Here is a 27,808-nt window from a genome sequence, read left to right as displayed (position 1 = left end):
ATGATATGTTTAGTAAAAATACTTTCAGAATCCATTTACAAAATTTTCTAGCTGACACATGCCAACCAGAAAGTTCTTTATTTAATTTATTAATATTATTAAATTAAACATTATTACAGTTCTTTGCTTTTATGGCCACTGAAAACCACACACTTTCTTTTCATTTCTCACCTCAATATTCTCTGTCTTCCCAAAGGATCAGAGGTGAAAACTAATCTCCTCCTAACACCAATTTTGTTTTCTATTTCAGATATTTTCTTTCTTTATTTTCATGACTTGACTGAAACCATAAGTAATTTATCCTTCAAAATCAAATGAGTTAGTGTTGTTGGAAGGTTAAAAACAATTTGTGTTTACACACATAGTGTCTCAATATACAGCAAGTTATTATAAATGATTATGAATAAAATACAGTCTTACCTTTGTATTCCATTTTGGTGATAGAATTATGTCTATACTATATGTATCCTTTATTTCAATAGGATGTGTACTCACAACCCAATTAATGTGTGCAGAACATCAGAACAAATGTGTTATCAAACTAAACTTTTAGGTGACACATGCGTATGTGCAATATCATTCAATAACACATTCTGATAGGTAGCTATGAAAGAAGACAAATAAGTGCATATGCTAATGGCAAAAATGTATTTTTAAAAACTAACATGTCTCTTTGGTAGTTTTATATTAAGTGAATATGTTTTAAATATATAGTTTAACAATTTACCACTTGAATTCAGACTTATTTCCAAGCAAATAACCATAGACGAACATTGATAACTGTGCAATGCTGGATACAACAAATTATCCTTTCATTGATGGTTAAATTCTTTAAAAATGATGTATGTCCATACAAAAGGTCATTGCACAGCAATAAAACCATCATCAGGCAAGATGGAAAGCCACAGAAGACACTTAAATGCATTCTTCTTTTAATTTAAATTTTCTTTTGAAAATTCCTTTTTTTTTTACCTTTGAGGACTGAATATTGATTTTATTTTCTGTTTAAATTAAAGTATGTAACCAGTGACTACTCTAGCTGATAGTACCTCTCTCTCATTACATTTTATAAGGTAATTAAGTAGTTTATTTAATTTCATCACAATTGCAGCTGTCCCTCCCTTCTCTCTCCCTGCCCCACTCCCTCACCTTCCCTTCTGCCCCATCAATCCCTCCTCTCCATGCGAGGCTTCCCATGGATAGCAACCTGCATTGGCCTATCAAGTTGCACGAAGACTAGGAGTATCACCTGCTGGATGAAGCCTCTCAGAAGACAGTTGTGCTAGCCTCCTACCTAAAAGATGTGCTCCTTTTAGGAGCTCAGTGAGACTTGTGGCAGAGTGGGAGGTAAGAATATATAGAGCCAGAGGGAATAGAGACTCCACAAGAAGGTCTTCATAGTAAACTCACCTCGACCCATGTGGTCTGACAGAAACTAAACCATCAATCAAAGAGCATACATGGGCTGTACCTAGGTCCCCTACACATTTGTAGCAGATATGCAGCTTGGTCTTCATGTGGATGTCCTAACAATTGAAGTAGAGGCTGTCTCGGACTCTGTTCTCTTCCTTTGGATCTCCTTCCCCTAGCTGGGTTGCCTTGTCTGGCCTTTGTAGGAGAGGATGTTCCAAGGCAGGTTGTTACCCATGGTGGGGAATTCCTCTTACCTGAGAATGAGGAGAGTAATGGAAGATGGGTATGTGAGGGGTGATTGGGAGGCAAGAAGGGAGGAGTGTGATAGGGATGTAAAATTAATAATAATAATTAATAATAGACTAGGAACATCTGCATCTTCTCTTACTGAGGCTAGAGGAGGCAGCCCCTGTAAAAGGATCCATTTAATCTTGTTTATATGTGTAGTTGTTGAGGACTGATTGGGATTGGATATCAGGACGCTCATCCCTAAAGAACATTGATTCTTTCTTTCTTTGCTGCCATTAGCTGCCTGCATCTCTTCATCTGGGGGTAGGGCCTTGTGAGATTTCTCTTCATGTACATTGGCTCATCATCTAGTGTTGTCATTATAAGGTCTTATTCATGCAACCACATTTTTGAAATTTCATGCGTGCAGCTTCTCTATGATATACAGAAAACAATACAATAAATAAATGAATAAATCAAGCATTGCACTTCTTTTGATGCAGAGCCAAAAGTAAATAAAAAAACTTTGAATTGTTTTCATCCATTCTGTTTACCATGTGACTGAGGAGGCACAGTAGCTGGGTTGATGTTTAATTTTTACTTCTATGGAAATGTTGCCGTTTTTTACTTTGAATGAAATACATGAAGAAACATCAAGTTATAAGAAAAAAAACATATTTGGGATCACATTTCTGAAATCTTTCAGTTCACAATGAGTTGACTTACTACTTTGGGACTTGTAAGGTGACTTGTGGGAAGAATGGCTGCCAGAAGGGATCTGCTCACTTCAAGGCCAGAAGGAAAACACATATGGACCCCCAAAGCATGTCCCCGGTAGCCAAAGGCCTTCCATTAAGTCCTGCTTCTTCAACTTTCCATCATTTCCTAATATGTCAAGCTGGAACTAAGCTTTGAGCACATGAGCCTTTGGAGAGTCTTTGAGACTTGAAATACAGCAAAAGCCTGTCCTTAATGAATGTCAGCTTGTTTTCCAGCAAGCAGAGATTTTGTCAGAGTCAAGGTCAGGAGTTCAGAAGGTAAGAGGATCATGTATGTATTTCCATTTTAGTAATCAGAGAAAAGAGAAGGGAACAGAAGAGGACACCTGAATATCTAATTATATAGAAGAATGTCTTACTGTGGTACCCTGAAAGCTCATGAAAATGAAGGCAGTGAGACTGATTATTAGTGGGCATTGATACAAATGGAAGAAGATATTAAAAGCTTATTAAGTACGTGCTGTTGATATGGAAAATATGTTGCGACTGATAAATTACGGCCAGTAGTAATAATGTTAAGTCTAGTTGAGGTGTTCTGTTCAGTAGTTTTTAAGGGCTTGACTAGAATGGATTTAGGAGAGGAGATAAGATGTGAAATCACAGGCAGGGGGCACAGACTTTTCTGGAGCTTCCGAATGGAGACAAACAGCTAGAGGTGCTGCAGTCATGCATTTGTGGACTGTGTAAGTATGCCATTACTGCAGCAGAACTGTGAAGCCCTGAATGGTTTGCACCCCCCAAAGTTCAAAATGCTTCTTATTATATGCCTTATAGGAAAAGTGTATCAAATTCTGGTATAGAAAACATTTATGTTTTGTTTTGAAAATTAGTGTACTTACTCCTAAAATGGGTTCTTAACAGAGTCATTTGTGATTCTGGCTAAAAGCTCCTGACATCAATAATGTCTGATTGAGTAGAAAGAAAGAAAGAAAGAGAGATATTTGAAAGGCAGCTTTGAGGGTCAAGAGGAAAGCTATTTGTTTTATTATATATATATATATACACACACACATTATATAGTAGAGTATACAGTATATGTAGTATATACTATATATGCAATAACATAGCATTAATATATAGTATATAGAAATGTATAGTATATATGTATTCATATATACTATATATATGTACACACACAAGCACACACACATATACATTCAAAGTTCAATTTTATGTTTCTGTCTTATCTTCTTGGGAAGATCAATTATTCTTGGTCATGAAGTCTTTGAGAACAAATTGGGAAGTAAGAAAACTCGCATTATATAAAATTCAGGAAATAGTCTTAAAACAAAAACTCAAACAATAGCTATCCTGAGTCAAAGTGTAATTCCTAACTGAAAGTGGGCAAGGTCAGTCAGTGTTCTGAAGAAACTCACTTGTAAGGCAGACTGTGTTGCAATAACTGTGGGGTCTTAGTCCACTGAGCTAATAACCACATACTGCCATTGTAAATTCTGGGGAAAAATGCTTATTATGGGGCAATAACGGCATCAATGAGAGGATTTTTACTGTAGTCACACCACTGGAGTAGTTTTGCTGGAATGCCGTTTCTCAAATTAGTAGCATATTTCTGATAAAGAAAGGAAGTCGCCTTAACTTGAAACTGCTGTGTCATTTCTTCTTCCTTAACTGAAATTCCAACCAGAGTCCAGGAAATGCCCTAATGGGTGACTTCTCTTTTCTCCTTCCTCAACTAAGTGGATTCCAAGCTGTTCAAACCATTTGTTCTTCGTGAGCAGACCCTTGACTTTTGTGCTTAGGTTATGGGACGAGGGGCTGTAATTTGGAGCTGTTTGTAGCCGTGATGACACACCTAGAATCCAATCAGTGCTGGTAGGTAACCAAACCGGAAGGTTAAGGTTAATTTTCTGTGCTTTAAACAAATATGATGACAAGTTCAATCAGTACCTGTTTTGCCTTGATAATATGCATAGCTCTCTTGCAATTATGTTTTCATTTTGCATGATAGTCAGGTATCAGGATCTTAGACCGGCCAAGCTACGATTCGCTATAATGTGGATGAGATGTAACTGGAATGCTATCAATTTCTATTTTAATCAGGATGTAGAAATCACTGTTTTAGTTTATGATAACCTAGGGAATTTCTTCTAGTTTAATATTTTCAGATATTTACTAAATTGGAATATAATTTAACATTTTATTGCATCGTATGGTATTTTATGAGTAAATGTTAATTTTGATTTTCATTCAAACATTGTCTGTTTTATTGTTTATTTTAAAGCTAAGAATATATAAGTTTTGTTCTTCACAGATAATAACAGATAGGATTTTAGCATGTGTTCTTTTCCCAAGTTTAGGTCATGGTATTCCTTTTGTACATATGTAGATCTAATTATTTAGCTTAGGAGATTTCAAGTATACAAAACCAGTAACTTTTAAAGTAATAATTTTAAATTGAAGCAAAGTCCTAAAAATTAGGGCCAGGATTATTTCTCTCTATGTGCACAAATATAAATTATATGCACATAGATTTGTTTTTGTGGTTATTCCATATTATCAATACTATCCCACATTATTAGGAATAGATATTTTGAGAACAATAATGAGCCTGAGGTAATATTTAATTTTGCTTGAGTTGTTCATTGGTAATTTATTTGCTAGAAGCCTCATTTAGTGGTAAAGCGTTTTCAGTGTACTTGACAATTTTTCCCTGTTCAAAGGCTATGTCAACAAAGCAAGCTAAAACAGAATGGAAAGTTCAGCAAGATCCTGTGAGAAGGGTGCTTCCCTCGGGTCTTGCATGGAACTGATTGTGGCTAGACACTTTCAAGTAGCTGTTGAATTAAATCTTTTCCGTATTTGGTGGAAGCAACCTTAAATAGGTCAAACTTGAGGTTTACCCTTGAGTATTTAAAGAAATCTTTAAAGCTATGAACTCAGTGGAATACATATCTACACATTGTTTGTTTCGTGGATTTTGTGACTTTCTCCTTCTTGCTTTCTTTGTGAAGCAGTAGAATAGTCTACTGGATGAGTAGATTTTACTGAACTGAAACTTGGGTTTGATTTCAAAAGCAAAACAAATTTCTTAGACATGAACTCAACTTAATGTCTTAGACATGAACATTTAACTTCTAACCAGCCAAGATACTTTGCAAGATGTTTGTATACAATGCCAAATTAAAGCAAGTACATTTTTTTTTCAGGAATTGTTGTGATTTGCATAGTAGAAGTAGAAAATCGGTTTTAAAAACAGTGGCTTGACGCTGACTGAGACAGACTCAGATGTTTCACACCCAACCAGTGGACTGAAGTCGGGGACCCCTGTGGTAGAATTAGGGAAAGTCTGGAAGAAGCTGAGGGTGAGGGCAGCCCCATAGACAGATGGGCAGTTTCAACTAACCTGCACCCTTGAGATCTATCAGACACTGAGCCACCAACCAGGCAGCATATTGGAGCTGGTCCCAGGTCCCAGACACAAATACAGCAGAGGACTGACTGGCCTAACCCTGGAGAGTATTGAGGCCCCAGGGAGTGGGGAGGCTGTCAGTGGGGCCTCAATACTCTCCAGGGTTAGGCCAGTCAGTACTCTGCTGTATTTGTGTCCGGAGACAGGAAAGGAGGAATGGGATGAGGAACTGTGAGAGGGAGGACCAGAAGGGGGGCAATAACTGGACTGTAATAATAATAATAATAATAATAATAATAATAATAATAATAATAAAGCAGTGGCATGTGTAGTCAGAAAGGCAAAAGTAAAGCAGAAATTGAAAGAACAAAGTGTCCTTCCACAATGGCTTGAATACACAGATGAAAGCTGCTTCAAGGTCATTTGGATAATTACAGAATACCTGCGCAAATCCTGTCAGTTCATCCTTCGTCCTTTGGTGTACAATTAAAACTATCTCAAGTCAGCTCACTCCAGAAAGTCAACTCTTACAGTTACAAACAATCAAGACAACACCAGAATAAGACATGTAGTTTTTGCAGCTCCAGAAAAGGGCCAAGTTTACATACAGATTGTGTTAGTCACCCTGATGTTTGCAAATGTCACATTGATAGGAACACCTGCTTGACAATAAGTAATGTAACTATAGATAGCAAAGTATGCTCCGGTATCACGTGTAGTGTCTATTATGACCTAACAGAGAAATTCAAGACATAAAGCAGTAGGATGACAGAGGCCGAAAACCCACAAAAGCAATAGACAGGAATAGTGGATTTGTAGGAGAGAAGAGAAAGAGTGGCATAGGGGAAAGCAAACATTCCACAAAACATTCCTTTGCCAGTTGCCAGTTTCAAACCCAGGACTCTGAAGATGGGCTGCAGGTGTTTGGAGATGTCTCAGCTTTTGCCTTCCCTCCCCTCCCCCAACTCAGGAGAGAAGATGATAGCTGCGATTCTGTGAAATTGCATTCTTTGGGGGGCATGGAAAGCCCTGACCATTTCCAACTAAAACAAGAACAGTCTTAAGAGTGGAGGTGATTTGTATTATAAATTAAGAAAAGAGGGAAAGGCAAGTACTGGAAAGGTGAAAGGGTTTTGTTCAATTTCTTCAAGAGACCAGTGTTAAAAATAGGTTGGTTGCTTGGTGTGCTGGTGAATGCTTGTGATACCTGCACGTGGGCACCAGAGGTGGGAAGATCATGAGCTCAGGTTCCAGGCTAACCTGGGAGAGAGTCCCTATTCACAGGTTAAAAAAAACCTTGGAGAGAAAGACGTTGTTACTGATTTTTTTTTAATTGCTCCCAGGAAAAACAGCAGATTGAGACCCATAACCCTAAAGACCCATTAGGCTCCACTTTTTTTCCCTTTTATCTTCTTTAAAAGAAGAGGGGAGAAGTTGATGTCAAAGTTAGAAGTGAGGTAATGAACAGCATCCAAGGTGCTAGAGGTGGACTTCTGATAGGATCCCATGCTCTCATGTCTACTTCTGGTCTACCTTGCAAGGGTTTTTAAAGTTATCTCTTGTGTTTATTGAAACATCGTTTAGTTGGCCTAAAAAAGACGTTATGTTTATAGTCCCAGCTACTTCCATTGGACCAGACACATCTACCCTGCCTTTTACTCCCTCCTATATTTCTTTCTAACACAAACATGCTTCCAGTGCTTAGAAGACAGTGTGCACGTGAATATATATTTGGTTTTCATAGTACGTAGACCCAAATAAGAAGGCAAGCCAGGACTTTCTACATAATTCTGTACTGAGTGTTTCTTACATAAAGGTCTAGATGAGGACCCAGGATGCCGGCGATGTGTATGGCCAGGGGTTAGTATTCACCTCATCTCTTCCCTTAGAGGCTCTGTGGATGCAAATGTGTTTGAATGCACTGGGCTGTGTCTTGCCAACAACTAGCAGGGAACGTTTTAACTACCAGACTTTAAACTTTGAATCTAGATTTCTTCTTAATAACTTTTAGTGAACAGGCATATGACCCTTTGCTAGCCTCTCAGATACTTCTCCAATTTGAAAAACTACTTTCCCTCCTCTACAATTACAATTTGCAGGCAAATGTTCTGGAAAGGGATGATATGTCCTTTCTATCAAAACTGCACACACCATGGCAGACCTTTGCATTTTTCCTACCAAGCTCGTACAATCCTTTTACATATTCCTCAGTAATCTCAAAATTTAAAGCACCTGAGTCTTTCTCCCCGCCCTCTCCATCTTTCCTTTTAACTGAAAACTACCATTGCTTAGGAGCTTTGGAGAATTTCTTGCCAAACCTCCTTATGAAATGTTTGGGAAGTCTGAAACATACCTGCTCTTATACTGGACAGAGAGAAGCAAGTCACTGCCCCGCACAATGTGTCCACCAATGACACCATCTGCCGCAGAAGCTGGACACCATGCCAGTTAAGTTAAGCTAAGAATGGTGGCGGCATCTGCCAATGAGCCATTTAGGCATTCCCAGAATTACATAAACAAAGAAGTGTTATGTTAAAAGTCTAGATGAGCTCCCTGGGAGTATGAGGGTGTGAGAAGATCATTGGAAGATGAAGGAGGATGGGTACCTTGAAAAACAATTCCCTACTCCCTAGATAACTGAAAAATGGAAGAAAAGACTTAGCACAAAAATTTAGCATATGGCCACTGTGAGAAGTAGCAAGAAGGAGGTGAGGAGAGATAAGAGGGAGACAGACCTCAAAAAGCTCTGTTTATTTTAAGACTTGGAGGATTTTGATGGTAGAAGTAGCTTGATCTGATACATCAGCATCAGTATTTGCTTAAGCTCTTTGGCTCTAGCCATCTAAAAAGATTAGAAGATAAAAGACTGGAATGGTTAGCTGTGTATTTTTTTGTTTATAGAGTGCTCTTAAGTCTGCTTTAGCCCATTTGAGGTCCCAGAGCTGAGATAAGGAAGTAGACATGATTTCTCATCCCAAACAAGAAGGTCCACCCAACTGACATCTGTTTGCAATGGGGAAAACTAGTTCTTTCAAATCAACCCTCACTGTGCATATTAATTACTCAGGTTTTAGGCTTTTTGCACAAGCAGTATATAGTCAACACAAAGTGAACTCAATAGTATTTTTGTAGACATTTTGATTCATATTGCTTTATTTTGTTTGGGTAAGTTCTATTTTGTTTTTTTTTAATTAGGTATTTCCTTCATTTGCATTTCCAGTGCTATCCCAAAAGTCCCCCATACCCTTGCCCCCCCACTCCCCTACCCACCCACTCCCACTTCTTGGCCCTGGCATTCCCCTGTACTGGGGCATATAAAGTTTGCAAGTCCAATGGGCTTCTCTTTCCACTGATGGCCGACCAGGCCATCTTCTGATACATGTGCAGCTAGAGACACGAGCTTCAGGGGCTACTGGTTAGTTCATATTGTTGTTTCACCTATAGGGTTGCAGATCCCTTTAGCTCCTTGGGTACTTTCTCTAGCTCCTCTATTGGGGGCCCTGTTATCCATCCAATAGCTGACTGTGNGCNTCCACTTCTGAGTTTGCTAGGCCCCGGCATAGTCTCACAAGAGACAGCTGTATCAGGGTCCTTTCAGCAAAATCTTGCTGGTGTATGCAATGGTGTCAGTGTTTGGAGGCTGATTATGGGATGGATCCCCGGGTATGGCAGTCTCTAGATGGTCCATCCTTTCATCTCAGCTCCAAACTTTGTCTTTGTAACTCCTTCCATGGGTGTTTTGTTCCCAATTCTAAAAAGGAGCAAAGTGTCCACACTTTGGTCTTCGTTCTTCTTGATTTTCATGTGTTTCACAAATTGTAGCTTATATCTTGGTTATTCTAAGTTTCTGGGCTAATATCCACTTATCAGTGAGTACATATCATGTGAGTTCTTTTGTGATTGGGTTACCTCACTCAGGATGATGCCCNCCAGGTCCATCCATTTGCCTAGGAATTTCATAAATTCATTCTTTTTAATAGCTGAGTAGTACTCCATTGTGTAAATGTACCACATTTTCTGTATCCATTCCTCTGTTGAGGGGCATCTTGTTCTGAGGAGAGCTTGCCTGCAGAGAGTGCTCAGACCACTGAAACTCAGGAGAGAGCTAGACTCCCAGGTCTGCTGATAGAGGCTAACAGAATCGTGGGAGGAACAAGCTCTAACCAGAGACAACTATAACAACTAACTCTGTTTTGTTTTTATTTTTTATTTTGTCTTACTGGTGTGTTGCTTGTATATAATAGTTTCTGATTTGATGTTTTCATGTATGTGTATATGTGTGTGTTTCCTACGTTTTTTTTCCTTTTTAAAAAAAATCTGTAATGTTTTTTTACATGTTAGTTTGTTTTCTAAAGAAAGAGAAAGAAAGAGCACAGAGTTTGATAAATGGGTATATGGAAAGGTGGGGAGATCATGGAGGAGTTATGGGAGGGGAAAACATGATCAGAATATAGTGAATGAAATGTTTTTTAGAAAAATCTATGTTGACTGATATCTCTGGGCCATACTCTGCAAATATATGTATTGTTGGTAATCAGGAATCACATTACCGAGAACACGAGAGACCCCACCTCTTGAGAGGGGATTGATACTCAGATGCAGTGACATTTCCCAGTGTGGAAAGAGTCATCACTGTGTTGACAGACAGCAGCTCTCAAGCAAGTTGTTCGAGCAAACACATGATTCAGTGATTTCTCGGTGGTTGCCTGGTGTGGAGCTAGTGGAACACACAGGGAAGTAGGAAGTCAAATGAGCAGTTTTTGTGCATTACTCATTTTCCATGTGACTTCGAATAAGTCTCTTTCTGCTTGTGTAAACTATAAGAATTAATGCCCAGTGTGGCGAGTAAAGGTTAGGGTCCTGGTATAAGGGTAAATGATAAAGAATCTGTTGTGACTTAAAGTCCACTCAAGTACCAAAAATAGCTATGGATTTCTTAAGAGGTCAAACATGGGTTAGACAAAAGAGCTGTGAGACAGGAAATCTTCCTCTGAGCATGTCCTTTTCCTGCCTCCTTATGAAGTCTCCATTCCACATTTCTGACAGATTTTCATAGCATGGAACCTGACCATGAGCTACTTATACTGTCTCATAGGAAAGTAGCTCTCCTCTTAGGGAACTCTGCTTTGGGACAGAACACACAGAGCACAATGAAGGAGAGAATGGGTAGTCATGCACACTTTAGCAAGGGACTGTCAATTTGCTTTTACTCCATAAGATATTACACGTTCCCCTGTTCTCCAAAATGTCTTGCCAATTCATTTACATTCTGCGGGTTGTACTGGCATGTCTCCATCCCAGTGAACACAGCCAATGAGATGCGTGACAATGCTTTTGGAGATGTGTATAAAGATGAAACAAATCATCACAGCAACAAAAACCTTACAACTATCCACAATTTCTAAAAAAGGAGATACTTTGTACAAATAAGTAGGTAAGTGGATATTAACTCTTTTAGTGGGAAACCAAAGAGAGGGGCCAAGTACTAACCACTCCTGTACTAGTAGAAATCCTCTTTGATGAGTTTTAACACATGTCTAAATCAGTTATCTATATTTGGTGAAATCTCTCTCCCAATTCCCCACCTTTTCTTCCCTTCGCTTCTGTCTCTTCTTGCCGTGTTGCTTCCTTCTCTCCCCTCCCTCTCTCCCCTGCTACCTCTTTTAATTCTTCTTATTCCTCGTCTTTCTCATAGTTGCTTTCTTCTTAGGTGATAATAGGAAACCTTGATTATGTATTAATTGTGTGCTTTTTATGTATGAAAAGCTCCCCAACCTCTGTCACATTTTAATCTGACAATACTCTAGAGGCAAGTGGCATTATTACTATTTCTCTAAAGGAAAAATGATGATTTTGAAGACTAGTTGACTTTCTCAAGATGGCTAATGGGTGAGCAATGTAGTGGGACTAGAATGGATTTGTGTCTACACAGTACCTAAACTCTTTATTTGTTAGAGACAAGCCCTCCTCTTCATTGCAGGAGAGGGGAAATAGTTCAGTGTATGGGGGAAAGACCCGTCAGAATCAGTGCTATCCTAACAGTGTGTCCAAGTCTCACACAGGATAACGAGGCCTCTAACTGTATTCAATTTGCAAAAGTAGCAGATGCAGAGGTAACGAGGGACAAGAAGAGATGTCTGCATTTCACGAAAGAAAGGGGCAAAGTGAAGAGACTCATTAATGTCGAAGCAGTAGATGGATAACCGGGGACAAATATCAAGTAGATTTGCTTCAGTTTGGGCAGAGAAAGGTCATTGATTATTTTTGGTTAAACTGGTTCACAGAGGCCAGGTCTCCACTAAAAAAAGGGAATTAATTGCTTCCATTTCCCACTAATTGCCTCAACATTTCCCTTTGCTTTGTCATTGGAGATTTGGTCAGAGAGGAGAAAAGTCAAAAGTCATAGTTTGATGGAATCTACATAAAAAGGGAATCTGAGGAGACCAAATTATGGCATTTGGTGTAATAATGATAATGATATTTAGCATTTTCCCTGGGAGTGCTGTGGATTTTTAGAGCCCTTTTCAATCTTTAATCAGACCATAGGGCACATTTAAAAGAGTTCACTGTTTTTATTTCCATCTAGAGGATAAGGCATCACAGAGAGATGGACTGACCCAGGGCAAGTCTCCTGAGATGCTCATCCCATACATTAGATCATACCCTCCAATGGTTAGTTTTAGCTAGAAGCCCAGGCTCTTCCCAGTGGCTCAGTTCATTCTTGCTCCTCCAGTCTTTAGGATTTTTACATACTTCTGTTTGAGATTACTGTCTTTCGTGAGGACTGAAAAGTTACCTATGAAAACAGTATGGAAATATTTTGCTACTGTAAACATTAGTTTTCTGCCTGTTCATGTTGGGGTTATTATCATGTGACAAGCCCTTGTACCTTGTGTTTGTTTGCTAAAGTTAGTCTTTAAAACCCTTTACAGGGACAAGTCCCTTGAGATGTGTGGGATATATCTGGTAAACATTTATTGTTTTGGAGGCTAATGTGGTAATTTAGAAAGCACAATAACAATACTCTGTGCTTTTTCAGTGGGTGTTAGGTCATTCTAGCATCTATGGATTACTGACAGTTCCTTCTGAGTGAGATCAGCCTCTTGAGGAAGTTCTAAGCCTGCCATAGCAACTCTTGCTTTGCAGGAAAGGAAAATTACTGTTAAGTGTATTATGCATTCTCAGAAACATGCATCAGAAGGAACTTAGGTTTTCAAGCAAGATGCTTAGATTTCCAAACTGCCTCTGTCATAAGCAGCTTTTTTATTACAGCCAGGCTGTATTATTTATGGAATTCTACTTCTTCATTTGTAAACCTGATCTATCTATTAGTTTCATGGCTACTAAATGAGAAGCCAATATAATGCTTATCAATTATGCCTGTGCAGAATAGCAATCTTGCAATGCTGGCCATTATGCTTATTAGTGCTATTATTGGATACTTGCAATGAATTGAACGATTGCCTATTGACAGGACTACACTTAAACAGTGTATGCTGTGTAGGTCACTACTTAATAAAATATTTTATTTGAACAGGAAACTTTCAATATTATGGTGCACTTGAGCTGGATCATCTTCCTGCGGTCCACAAGCTTTCATCCAATATTGGGAATGATTTTTCAAAACTAAGTGATTTTGTTTGGATCATGCTTAGGAAATGTTTGAGAATTGTGTTGTTGTATTATAGTAATTGTACCATTAAGTGTATATGCATACTTGGAAGAAACATATGGTCCAAATTCACGTGGTTTGTCATTCAATGTGGATTCAGGCTGGCTCATTGATTCTAAAACTTGCAATCTATCACAGCTTTGTAAGCACTGGAATGCATTTCTACACTGTCCTTCTTTAATGAGCAGTTGCATCATATTTATGTATGATCCAACTGCTCATTGCAAATATAATAAGTGTACATTTTCACGGCTAATTCCCTTTTGAAAAGATCTTGCTCATATTGAGAATAAATAAGAACTGTGGCATCGCTTTCCCCAGATCCTCCATGGGACTCTTTGCTGGTTTGTTTCACCTAATAAAGTACAGTTAGCATGTGCCTTTGTTTAGACCCATGTATTAATGTCCTAATTAACAAACATGGGTGTCTGAGTATGTATGGGGTCCCAAGTTCTCTTCTCCAGCTCCTGCCCCTTCCCTTCTTCCGTAGATCTCAAACTGTCCATAGGTCTTTTCTTCACTTTGTAGATATTGTGGACTCTCTTCAATGTGATGTGAGCCTCTACTGTCAAACTAGCAGCTCAAAATTTCTTGAACTTGCTATTCCTAAACAATGCAAGGAAATAAAACTCTCTTCAAATATATAAACAGCACACACCTCAGAAACAGCAGAGCCTGAGATTGTATACATGGGAAGCCTGGTTTGACGAGTTTGATTAACTTGACTGCTCAAGTCAGTCAAAATGTAATCACCGGTTCAGGCAATGGTTTTGACAGATTTTTTGGCCTACTGATTGCTGATTTGGTTGGCTTGCCTGTCAGGTTGAAGTGGTCAGATTGACTGGAGACATCCTAACAGATAAATTTGACTCAGGAAGACGTGGGTGGCTGTATACCAGAATCTACTTTAAATAACTTTATTTGAAATCTTCACCTATTTCCCTGGGACTAGGGAGAAAAGTTTGAAAGTGACATGCTACAGCGTTTGACTTTCTAGACTGAGATGTCTCAGCAATAGTTAGAGTTGGCAATGTATTTATAGGCTACAACACAATCACATTTTCCTGATGCACACAGTTCAATAATACTAAAACTTTATTCCAACTTTGGAGCATCCTAAGAAAGTCTCGTTTTCCTTGACTTTTCTGAAGGGTTGGTGATAGACATATGACAGTAAATGACTTCTCAGATATCATGTAACCTATTTAATTAGCAGTGGTTTATAGTAAACAGAGCTGATCTTGCTAGTAGTGACAGCCCTTTTAGAAAGAATTTATGAACGAAAATGAAAACAAAACACTGAATAGAAGTTTTTATAAGAGGCAAGAGAATTTTGGCTGAACTTTACCATTTGAACGAGTTTTAAAGGAAGCCATTTTAGGTATCAATTATAATGTCCCTTCGGAAACTTGATTTTGCAATGAACTTCCAAACTTGGGTAAGACAAAAATAACACTGTAAAAATGGAAAGAATGATTTATGCTTATATTATAGTCTTAAATTTTTAGGGGGAAGACATAATGAGGTTATTGTCTGCTTTAAGCATATTTTTATAAAGTCTGGTTTGTTGGTCCAGTACCCTAATGTGTTTACATTGAGAGTCTGATATATCCTGTTATTGTTAGAAAGAATTATTTTATGTGCTGTTCCTTAACTCCCCCCAAATTCTTACTTTTCACGTGAAAATGTTTTGTAAATGTTCTGGGTTTAGATGTTATCTCATATACTTAAAAAAATAAATGCAGTGGTAAGTTTAAAAAAAGTTAGGGACAGGGTGTTTGCAAAGACTTTAAAATAATGGCACATTTCTTCAGATAGCCTAACTTTCGTATTTTCTCTCTGCTATAGTCACTTAATCTATCATGTATTTTTAAAATTTGTGATTGATCAAGGGAAAGGAAGCTTACATTGGCTTTGCCTTCAAGTTTATGTTTTTTAGCCATAAAATGAGTAATTGTTGTTAGCAATAAATCTGGAGTGAAAGAGACAGCTATGTAAAATTTCTTACTATAAAAATTGTATCAGGGGCATTGTGCTATATATTTATATATCACGTGTCCTTAATGAACTGTAGCATAATTTTTCATACTGTTTCAGTGATCATCTTGATAATGTAGATCGATTATACATTTCAGACTATGCTAAATTTATGTTACAGGAAATAACTTGGGAGGATGAATTTTGAAATGTCCCCTCCTTGGCATTAGTCATTTTCACGAAGTTACTTGTTACCCTGAGTAACAAAATGCTCAACGATGGCTCCTGACTGGGAACAGGGAGTCGGTCTGGGATGGTTTGGGTGCCTGCTTTGTTCTTTCCTACTCCTATCTTTTAACTTATCATGTAGGCCATAGTGTAAGGGATTCTCAACTCATTACCTGGATGGGATGGTCAGATGAGAAAAGGTAGACAGAATAACAATACATGTATTTGATTAAAAGATAACAGTATGTAACAACTTATACTATTATCATTAAACTATGAATTTACTTTTTAACTTAAAAGTGAGCACCAGGATAGAGGTAGGTAGACTTCATCTGCTCATCCAACTGTAATCTTTCTCTGCAACTTAGCTAGCTAATTGAAATATTAATAAACCATAGTAGTTGCAGGTGATTAAGTCAGAGATCATGAAAGGGATTAATCAATGTCTGTAAAAATTCTCCATGAATAAATAATATCATATAAGAATCCCATTCAAAGCAACTCGATTGCTTATACGATAACTTTGTAGCTGTATAATAAAAAGTTTAGTGTGTACCCTAGAGAACACTCACATAAACTAAGCCTCTGAAGGAGACTGGAGTTACCAACGGTGGAAACATCGAGGCATCAAACTGTCTGTGCATTAGATTGTTATGTTTCCTGTGCTCATGGGAAGAGACAGTATTTAATGTTAATAAACTGTCTACCACTTTGGCATTCTACAGTATTCTACAAGTCCATAATGAAGAAGTTGGAACCTTGTTTGCAAGTCTTTTGAAGACTCTGTATGGATAGACCCGGGAGGTCTTGATTTTGAGGTTCATGTGTGTTCAGAAAGGCTCCAATGCCCTAGTCTAGACCTCATAGCACACCCTGCAGTTGTATTGCTCTCTTCCTTTCTGTGTATTCCCTATGGTCTAATGGAGTCCTTTCCTTCATTGGATGCCCCACTTTCTTCCCACTTAGCCTGGCCCTTCCTTTTGCACAGCCAGCCTTTTCTGTGCCTTTTTCTTCTTAGGTCATTCATGGACCGTGCAGCCCTGCTGCTGCCACCATAGAGGTCAGTCCTATAACACCATGTAATTACTACTCCACAAGTCTTTAGTGGCACCTGGGCCTTTTATTCTACCTGGAGGCACTCCAGCCCGTCTTCCCTCTCATTGAGCAGATTTCTTATATTTAGTTTCTCTCCTCCTCTCTCTGTCTCTATCTTTGTCTCTCTCTCTCTCTCTCTCTCTCTCTCTCTCTCTCTCTCTCTCTCTCTCTCTCTCTCTCATAGCTGAATTTGCAAAGAATCGTATACAACAAGAGATTCCCAGAAATCTGAAATTTCAGATTCCATTTCCCAGAAACAGAATGCTTCTGACAAAGCTTGGGTCTTTGCTTTGGTCTACCACCTATTCTCAGCCAGCCACTGAAATGTTTGAAATATGGACAATTTATCATCTTGTTTATGATTAGAGGCTACCTATCCCCCCAGCACACACATATGAGCTATAAAAAAGCAAATGAACTTTAGAGCATGAGTGGAACCTTTGAAGTGTCCCTTGGAAACCACTGGATAGCATCACTTATGCAAAGAGTAAGGAGGGCTTGGTGCCGAGTGCAGTCTACCTCACACATCGCTGCATTCTTGATGCTCTACCACACAGAAATCTGGTGCAGAGAAAGAAACTTGGAAGGCATTCGCATGCATCTGGACTTTCAAACTACATTACCAAATGAGCTCCTCCATGGAGCTTGTGGAGAAAGAGGGGTCAGCCCCCTATCTAAGTCTAAGTCATGAGATCTTGTTCACAATTTACTGTCCCTGCAGGCTGTTTTCCATTCTCTGTCCATAGCTGGAAAGTGTGCTCCTGAGAGTCTGCAGTGACCCACTTATTTCCAGGTCTGCTAACATCATCTCCTACTCATTTTCTTCTCTCCATGGCATTTGACTTTGTGAAACACTCTTCCTTAAGCTCTGTCTTATTTTGACCTTGTGATCTTACACTGCCTTCATTTCTTGGTACATTTGTGAGATTTTTGTTTCTACCACCTCTTGGTGCTCCTCAGAATTCAGAGTGCTTTGTCTTTCTGATGTTTGTTCTTCTGCATGAACTTCTAAAGACATGATGCAGTGATGTCTTCTGAGTCCATCTTTCTACCTAGTCCTGTGCTTCAGCTATTTACCTCCCTCTGAGATGTTCCTCAGACTCTGAATTCATTAAGTCAATGCTGAATTTGTTTTATCTTTTAGAATATACTTCCTTTCATAATACCTCTCTATATCTCTTCTATTCTCATATCACAGAATCATATGAGACTATTCATCCTCTTTATCCCCTGTGTAAACTTACCAGAGTTACATACTGTTAATCATTACTTTGTCTATATTATGAGAAACACTTGGCTTATATTTTACCACTACAAAATCTATTTCCATTCTTGGGCTTTCTATTCTACTCTCCCAATTTACTAAGTAAATTGCTGTTTGTTTTTGGTCGTAGCATGGTCATTTAATAACTTAGTCTCTATGCCATTGCTGAGGGCATATTTCTGAAGTGGCGAACTGATTATTATAACTCTGTCTTCCCCCAGTCCCACAGTAGTTAATAGAGCTTCAAGATTAAAGCTTTTCAGCTCTTTATAAGTTGTCTTCAGTTTTGCTTTCTATGTTTCTTTTTCTTCATGTATATTTTGTAGAGGTCAGTGTGAGAAGGTGAAAAGACAGGACAGGAGAAAAAGAGAGGGAGAGAGAGAGAGAGAGGGAGAGAGGAAGCAAGCATTTTATCAGTGTAACTTCTGCTACAGGAACATTTTGTTAGCATCAAGAGGTTAATTGAAGACACTGTATTTGGGGAACTGTTTTTTTTTTTTTCCCCCAGCATTTTCTCAAGTAAAGCTAGGATTGGGAAATCCCATATTCTCAGCATTTCTAGGCTGCTTATTTCTTAAAAGTCTTCAGCACAACCCATAATGTCACTAGAATGAGAAAACTAAAACACAGAACTAATAAAAAAAAAACCCCATATCTTTGTTCCTTTTTCATTGCTGCTGTAGCAATTTTGTTAAAAACCTAGTGATTTGAAATCAGGACCGAAGTGTTTTGTGTTGAAATCTGGTGGGCAGGGTGTTTGCAAAGCTGCTCTGGGCTACACTCAGGGCATAAGTCTTTTCCTTTTCTAGGAGATCTAGGGAGTTTCTGTTGCCTGGCCGTTCCAGCTTTTAGTTTCCTGTGTCTTGTTGGTTTCAGCTCTTATTGCCACATCTCCTTCTGTCTGTATGACTGTCCTGTCTCCTTTTTATATGACCCTAATGGTTATGCTGGACCTGAACAATAATCCAAGGTTAGATCTCCATGTTAGAACCTTCCTTACATCTACAGAATTCCTGTGTAATTTTCAATTACACGTCCAGGTTCCTTCTGGGATCTTCTGCGGTTCTGAGGCTTAAGATGTCAGTAACTTTGATAGGGGAGGTATTATTTTATACTACAAAGTTATAAAAAATTATTAGGAAGTTTTAAAAATGTTAAAATATCTTTTAAATACAGTTTGTTCTCTCCTTATGTTGTCGATGAGAAGATGTTTTTCATTATTTTATAGTTGGTTTCTTTTTTCAAAAAACAAATTATGGAAAAGAGATCCTGAGTAAAATTCTGCTTGAATATTCTCTGTGCATTACAAATTACAGTAAGCTTAGCATTTGGGTTTTATTTGTCTACATTAAGTGATATAGAAAAAAGATTTTATATCTATCCATTCTGTCATGGTAAATCTATCCAACTTCCTTACAGATTTAAAAATATTTTATTAGTTAGTGGTGTGTGTATTTGCATGTTCGTGCGTGTATGTGTGTGTGTATGTATACATCAGGGGGCACATTTGTGGAGTTGTGCAAGCTGCAAGCTTTTTGTGTGAACTATAGGAAAGTCCTATTCTCTGTCTGCACTTGAGAGCCTTTCTGCTAGAAGTATGGAAACACTTTCTTGAGTGACTGGTATGTATGACTTAGCTTGTGATTCACTGTTTTTGTTTTAGCATTCAAGACTTCTCCAGCCTCTTTTTTTCTAGTGAATTAACGTTCCTTGGGTATATAATTTTTGTATCCATAAAAATTCAAAACAAATACACATATACTTGATTCTGAAGAAACACTGTTCTTTAGATATAAGGGGAGGTCAATCTATGACAACTGTGTGACTAGGGGTCATTCCTAAGGTGGCACAATACTTGAGGAATTTGGTATTGTACACATTTTGATAACAGGTGCATGTGAGACACAGAAATCCAAATATCTATCACATAGATTAGTTAAGTAAAACAAAGACAAGATCAGTTTTAACCTTTTCTCATAAATGGTACAAATTCCTATAAAAATTGAGTGATGGAAATGTACTTATGAACAGAGCCAGTGTCGGCAGTTTGTCAATCAAAATGAATAATCTCAAAGTCTCATTTTCAATTAGATTATTTTAATATTTAACTACCTAAAATGCCCCAATCATATTCTTTAGAAAATTGTTAGACTGGAATACTGCATTTCTAATGATGACATTTTATTATGATAGAAATGACTTCATTAATTGATGATCATACATCAACCCATAAAGTAGATAAAAGATATAAAAAAATTAGCAGTCGAACAGAGTCTGAAGCCATTTTTTTTAGTTGTTTAGTTTTTCCCCCCTCAAGCATAAACCTTTCTATGACACTTTAGGCTTTACAAAAATGTAAAAACTTCACACACACACACACACACACACACACACACACGCACACACACACGAATACCTATATTCATATATATCAATTACAACCAAATTAAATAGCCTGTGAATTTCTTTTATAAAGTTCAAATAAATTGACACTGTATTGGGAACATCCCAAATGCAAAAACTAGGATATAATAAAAATGATAAATGTAGGCCAGGTAGAACAGAATGATGCAAGACATTTCTAAAATAGTGAGTTTTGTATTCTTGCAAGAAACATTCTCTTTTGTGACTTCAGATCTATTCTAGAATATGGGGGGAAATTTTTAAAAAGTGCATTGGTAACTTTCCAAAAATATTTGAAACATGACCTTTTAAAGAAGCCAGTGCTGTTTCCCATTTATTCTCTGCACCATTGAAAGAACATTTGCTACTTCGCAATGAAAATAATATCAAAAGGTCACTGGGGATGAAAAATAGCACAATCAAGCATTACAGGAGAGTTTTGCTTTAGCTGACGAGTGAATGAGAAATACAGAGAATTATTTAAACATGTTTGTTGACTTATCTTTATAAATATTTAAGCTCTTGTGAAATCAGAGAACCCCTCCCCTCTCATCCTCTTGTTTCCTAGTTTCCACAGGTCCTCAATGTTAAACAAATCTAACAAAAAATAACTGAAGAGTCTAAATGAGGTGCCACATGTAAAACAGAACACATGGCTTTTATCCCTATAGCTTCGATTACCTTACTCTATAAAGTTTTTTTCCCAGTTCCATCCAATCCTCTGAAAAATTCATAATTTACTTCTTATTTACAGTAGAATTTCATCCCACTGTGTATAGGTTCCACAACTTCATTATCCATTCATTATTTAGTGGATATGCAGGTTGCTTCCAACTTGTAGTTATTGTGAATAGAACAAAATGGATGTAAATCTGCAACTGTCCATATCACAGGATGTAGTGTCCTTTGCCTGGGTCTGTATATCTGGGTTATGTGGTAGTTTTTATTATTATTATTTGAGAAGATCCAGGATGTACTGATTTATACTACCACTAATAGTGTCTCTAATAGTGTGCAACGGTTTCCTCCCCCCATTTACACCAGCCTTCGTTTTTATTAATAATTCTTCATGATGGCCATTCTGATGGGGTAACATCAATCTTATAATGGTTTCCTAAGGGATAGGAATAGCAAACATACTTTTAAGTCTTCCATCACCATTTGTATTTATTCTTTGGAGAACACGCCATTTAGTTGCATAGCTAATTTTCCTTTTCTTTTATTGCTTGAAAATTTTGATGCATGTGATTTATTTTGCTCAAATTCACCATTTCCTGTCCCTTCTAATTAGTCCCCTACCTATACTCTTACTGATTTTCCTCCCAAGCTCAGGATGCAATCTCCTTTTATAACCTACCAAATCCACTTAGTGCTCCCTGTATGCTCATGGGTGCATGACTACCTACTGGAGCATAGGGTAACCCTTAGAAACCCTATCCATAAAGCAGAATGTCTCCTTCTGGCGGCCATCAATTTCCAAAAAGCTGCTTATCTAGGAGTGAAACTTCTTCGGGTCCACCCTAATCTATGCTGGGATTTTGGCTGGCTTGTTATTACAAAGATCTTGGGTATGAAGGCTCAGGTGATAAGAGTTCTTGTGTGTAAATGGTGCTGTTGTGCCTGCAAAATACTGTATTGCCACAGATGCCCACTACGTGTCTCTTACACCCTCTTCTTTGTTTATCTCTAGTGTCCTCTGCAGGGACAGGTTGTGATATTACTGTTGTCTTTAGAAGGAAGAACTCAACAATCTTATTTACCGCATGTTAACGAATTGTGGATCTCTGTATTAATCACCATCTATTTTATCAAGAAGCTTCTCTAAGGAACATTTAGAGATGCACTAATCTCTGTGTATACATAAACTTCGGCATCAATTTATTACTACGTCCATTTAACAGAAAAGTAATGTTAGATTTGCCCCTAGTGCCTATAATCCAGGCACAGATTTTTGATCCTGTTAACTGTACTGGAAATGAATCAGTCTTCAATCCAAACAGAATTTGGTTGATTACTTTCATAACTTTTGTGGCACTATTGTTCCAGAGGACATATCATGAAAGACCAGTTATTATTGTAGCTGGTATTGCTCACAGATGGGTTAAACTGTTGACTATTTCAGTCTCCTGCTACTTATTTAAAAGTTCAGGATGTTTGATTATACATAGCTCTCTGGCCTAGTTTCTCCTTCTCCGTGACCTTTCTTACCTATTACCTCCCATTCCATGGTCCTTAAACATGGTGCTCCATCTTTCCCCAATGCTTTTTTTCTACACTCTTCCTCAAGTTCCCACACACTTAGCTACCAGGGCTATCCCTCAATCCCTTCAATGACTAAGACTCTTCCTAGACTCTGCTAAGGTAAAGTGTCTTTCCAAGTATACATATGCATATTTATCTTTTCTCCCTGTTTCCTAGAGTACTTGAAGACTCATAGTCATCTGCATAATTAATTGCTTGATTAAAATCTTCATAAGAAGGGTGACTGTATTTTTTTTCCTTTTTGATAATCTACTTATTTATGTTTCAATCATTTTATTCATTTACATTTCAAATGATATCCCCTTCCTGGTTACCCCTCCACAACCCCTCCCATCCCATCCTCCCCATCTCCCTCCCCTCTGCCTCTATGACGGTGTTGTTACTCCACCCACTCACCCACTCCTGCCTCACAGCTCTAGCATCTCCCTATGCTGAGACATCAAGCCTCCACAGGGCCAAGGGCCTCCCATCCCATTGATGCCAGATCAGGCCATTCTCTGCTTCATATGTGTCTGGAGCCATGGATCCCTCCATGTATACTCTTTGGTTGGTGGTTTTGTCCCTGAGAGTTCTGGGTGGTCCGATTAGTTGATATTGTTCTTTCTATGGGGTTGCAATCCCCTTCAGCTCCTTCAGTCCCTCCCCTAGCTCTTCCATTGGGGTCCCCAGGCTCAGCCTGATGGTTGGCTGTGAGTATCTGCATCTGTATTGGTCAGGTGCTGGTAGAACCTCCCAGGAAACAGGCATACCAGGCTCCTGTCAGCAAGCCCTTCTTGGCCTTAGCAATTGTGTCAGGGTTTGATGTCTGAAGATGGGGTAGATCCCTATGTGGGGTGGTCTCCAGATGGCTTTCCTTCTGTCTCTGCTCCATTTTTTTGTCAAAGAGGGAACTTACAAACTTTCTGACTATTGTGACCAGCCTAAATATCTACTGGACACAGGTCTTCATGTGCTTGTTAAAGTAGCAGAAACTACTTTATATTTGATTGGCTTTCTTACATTTTATCAGGGAGTTCATGTTTGATTTTATGGCAACATTTGGTTTTGGTCCATTTTGTCATGATTAACAATAATTATATGTTTAAATAGTGCTCTCTTAGAGTTTCACCTCTCCAAGGAATCTCTTGTGTATGCCATGGACTAGACACACAAAAATATTTGTATAATTGAGCTGAGGGTTGTATCTCAATGATAGGTTAATTACTTAGTTTTCAGAATATGAAAAGAAAATAATTAATTAATATCAAACATGAATATAATGTTCGATCTATTTAGTATCATGTCCTTAAAGTATCCTGAATACTTTATAGTTATGCATATGGTTTGTATGTGGTGGTTGGGATGCTTTAAAGCTCAGATGAAGTTAGTTTCTAATATAGATTTCAAATATTTATGACTCATAAATGTACATCGCAACATAACTTTAAGAATCAGTAAAATTAAACAATAATTTGCTGGTATTGCCTTTTATCTTTTATCTATATGAAAGGATAGTTTGATTGAAGATTTCATATAAATATAGCTAATAATATAAATAAGTACATATATAAATGACACAGATGGAGTTATACATGAAGTTAGATTTCTTTGAATCCCACTGAATGCCTACATTTTACTGCTAGAATGATAGTTAACTAGGGAAATTCTGCTTGATAATACTCACATCTTGCTAAAGTGTTTTAAGTGTAGATTTTTCCTTTAAGACACATCACCGGAATTATCCAAATTCAAATGATTGAGACCGAGGAATATGTTACAATCACATTTCACATCATTATCCATTAAATGACTCTGAATTATATAATACTCAATTGAAATATGCTGACAGTTATGCAGAAACCCAAGAAAAACTTTTGATGAACTGAGTCCTACTTTTGTTCAGTAGTTACCTCTCAATCAGACGGGCTCTGCTGTATAATTTTAGGTTTTGTCAGGATGAGATTTATGGATGTATCATATCCACAGACTGCTGTGAGAAAAGGAAGATCTGAAGAAATGAGTTATTAATCTTTACTGCAGAACATTAAGAAATGCCATTTGGCTATTCTGAGTTGGTACCTAGGAGGTAGAAGATTCATAAGCCCCCCAAAATAGATGTTCTCTCACATACCTCTGCGAATTGAGACATAACTAATAGTTACCTATTATTCATTTGTGAAGACCAAATGTTGTCTTTCATTTATTATATTCACATGGATTATAAAATTAGCAAAATTTCTTAAGGACTGTCATGTTTTAGTGAACATGGCTGTGTCTATCATTCTTCTTAATATTTGTTTGTTTGCATGTTCATGTATAAGAGGTTATTGTGTGTCAACTTTAGTTCACATATGTATATATATATATGTATATATATATATATATATATATATATATATATATGTGTGTGTGTGTGTGTGTGTGTGTGTGTAAAATTTACTAGTCAAAATAGTGGCGACAATGTCTTGTTGCTGAGATGACTCTCTGTGATATTTGTTGTTACTCTTTAGAGTCTCTGTAGAGAAGTCGTTGCAGAGAGCACCTGTCTCCTCCCAAGTTCTTTGTTTCCTGACTGGATAAGTACTCTTCAGGTGGATGATGACATGTACGTCATAGCTTTGCTATCTGGAGAGGAATAACTTTCTCTTGGTGCTGTTTTCTTTTTTTTTTTTTTTGGAAATACTTAAATGCTTGCTGAGTGGATGTTGAATTATCTGTGAAAAGATAACTTTTTAAAGGAGCCTAAAATAATTATAATTCTACTTAAATTTAAATTATATTAAAAATAATTTATATTAGTTGTAGCAAAATTTAAAAAGAGCAGACAGAATTATAGAACAAAAAAAAATTATGGGTCTGCATGTAGGGTACTCCAAAGTTAGTTGGTTTGACATAAATGTCTGCTTGTTTCTTACATTTCTCTATAGAAACAAGCAAGCAAGCAAGCAAGCAAGCAAGCAAACAAACAAACAAACAAACAAAAACTGTTATCCACTTGCTGAGTTATAAAATACCCGGAAAAGTTAGGTCAAAATCTATGTTACTACACACTGAAGAATAAGTTGAATGACTAATTTGAAAACTGCCATTTTCATGTGAAAACATGTGAAAATGCATGTGTTTCCAGGTCAGGTATAAACGCCCCTGCTGCAAGCCATGCCAAGCCATGCCATGCCTCTCTTGCCCCCATTTTTCAGTAGCTCTCCTAATTTCTACAGGACTTACTCATTCAGTTGTACTTTATTTTTAAATTAATCTTTGACAATCTGTATGCTTGAATCTTTCAAAGGCTGATCCAAACTATAATATTTTAAAGTCGATGTCACCTACCCTAAAACTGTCTACTACTGTTACAATGTCTACTTTTAAGTAATACAATACAATACAATACAATACAATACAATACAATACAATACAATACAATACAATACAATACAATACATTGGGTAGACTATATTATCATGTGTCTCTCTATCAGTGGTCTTGGGAATAAGAATCCCTGCACCAATTCTGTCCTAAAACAGATTGAAAAGGGAAAACACACCCAGTCCCAGATTCTTTGGTTGTGTGCAGTAGCAATGTGGTTCACAGCAATAATAATGAATTCATTTCCTCACCCTTGCATCTCTATCTGCTTCAGCCTCAGAATTTTGGCATTCTGCCTTTGCACGTGCATTAAGTCCTTTATTTTTACCTTGAAGAACTAATGATTTATCATTGTGAATGTGTGTGTGTGTGTGTGTGTGTGTGTGCAATCACACATGCGCTGTGGTACATTCACCTGTACATAGAGTCCAGAGTAGAATATCAATATCAGGTGTCCTTCCTACTCCATCACTCTGGGCTTTATTCTCTTGAGACAGGGTCTCTTACTGAATTTCGAGCTAGCCTAGCAGTCACCAAATTCTAGCAATGCTCACATTTCTACTTTCCACTCCAGTAGAACTACAGGGATACCTGACCAAGCTCTACTCCATAGGCAGTGCTGGGGAGTTGATATCAGGTACTCAGACCTGATATTGGCAAACCAGAACTCATATCCATTGAGCCACTCCCCAGCTCTCAGATCTCAATATTAGTGATGACTTTCTTATCTGAGACTTGCTCTATCTGAAATTATTCTGTATATTCCTGTATTAGGGGAGACTAGTGTTCATATGATGTATTTTTTTCTGTTTATTTACTTATAAATCATGTACACCTTAATATCTAAAATAAATTAATTTTATTGATATTTTTATTAATGAAAATTAATTTATTTTTATTTATTTTGAGGATATAATATAATTACATCATTTCCCATTCCCTTTCCTATCGTAAATCCCTCCATATGACATCCTTATCAAATTTATGCTCTCTCTCTAAATATATAAAATATATAAGTATTTTAAATTTATTATAAATATATAAATAAGCTCGGTCTTTTCAATGTTGTGTGCATTTATGTTTTCAGGACTGACCACTTGCTATTGAATAGCTAACTGGTGAACTCTTTCCTGGGGAAACACCTTTTTGCTTTGGGCATTCCTTAGTTGCCTGCTGTTCTTTGCCTAGAGTTGAGTCCTTGTGAGCATTCTCCTCCATATTAGCATGTCTACTGGTATCCCTGTTCAAGTCATGCTTCATTAGCCATGCTGGTAAGCTTCCATGGGTGTAGCTCCTCCAACATTCTTGGGAGACAGTCTCACAGCAAATTCCATATTCCTCTGGGATCTTTTTCCATCCCTTTCTTCTCTTTACCAAGATGACCCGTGAGCTTTGGGTAAAGGACTTGTGTTGTAGTATATTACGACTGAGCTCTACAGCTCTGCATTTTGATTAGTTTGCTGGAATGTTTTTCTCCACTGGTTGAAAACGGAAGTTTTCTTGTAGAACTACAATGAAGGATGTGCAGTCTGGCTGTTTGCAGAGGTTAAATGAAGTGTGAGGGGTTCCTGATAGAAGCTTATGAGTTGGTAGAGACTCAGATAGGGTGCTTAGCAGGAGCTGGGGTATTGAATGTCGGATGTGTAGAACAGCAGACCAGATAGACCCTGCAGAAAGGTGTTCCATATCTGCCTGCAAGGAATGCTTGTTCTTGGTATTTTGTTTATTCACTTACTTATACAGTTGATTTCTAGTGAAGTGGATCCTTGAAT

The 27,808-nt window shown here is 37.7% G+C and overlaps 1 protein-coding gene across 1 annotated transcript in view; it reads left to right on the top strand.

Annotated features, from left to right (window-relative positions):
• The first annotated feature begins 4,072 nt into the window (after window positions 1–4,072).
• Tfec (transcription factor EC) overlaps window positions 4,073–27,808 on the top strand; it is a 69,182-nt gene continuing 45,446 nt past the window's right edge. The window contains exon 1 of the mRNA XM_021165608.1: window positions 4,073–4,253. The gene's annotated coding sequence lies outside the window, so the exon portion shown is untranslated. The remainder of the gene's footprint in view (window positions 4,254–27,808) is intronic.

Source organism: Mus caroli, chromosome 6 (assembly GCF_900094665.2).
Source record: "Mus caroli chromosome 6, CAROLI_EIJ_v1.1, whole genome shotgun sequence".
Lineage (NCBI taxonomy): Eukaryota > Metazoa > Chordata > Mammalia > Rodentia > Muridae > Mus > Mus caroli.
This window is presented reverse-complemented; position numbering and strand designations above follow the sequence as displayed.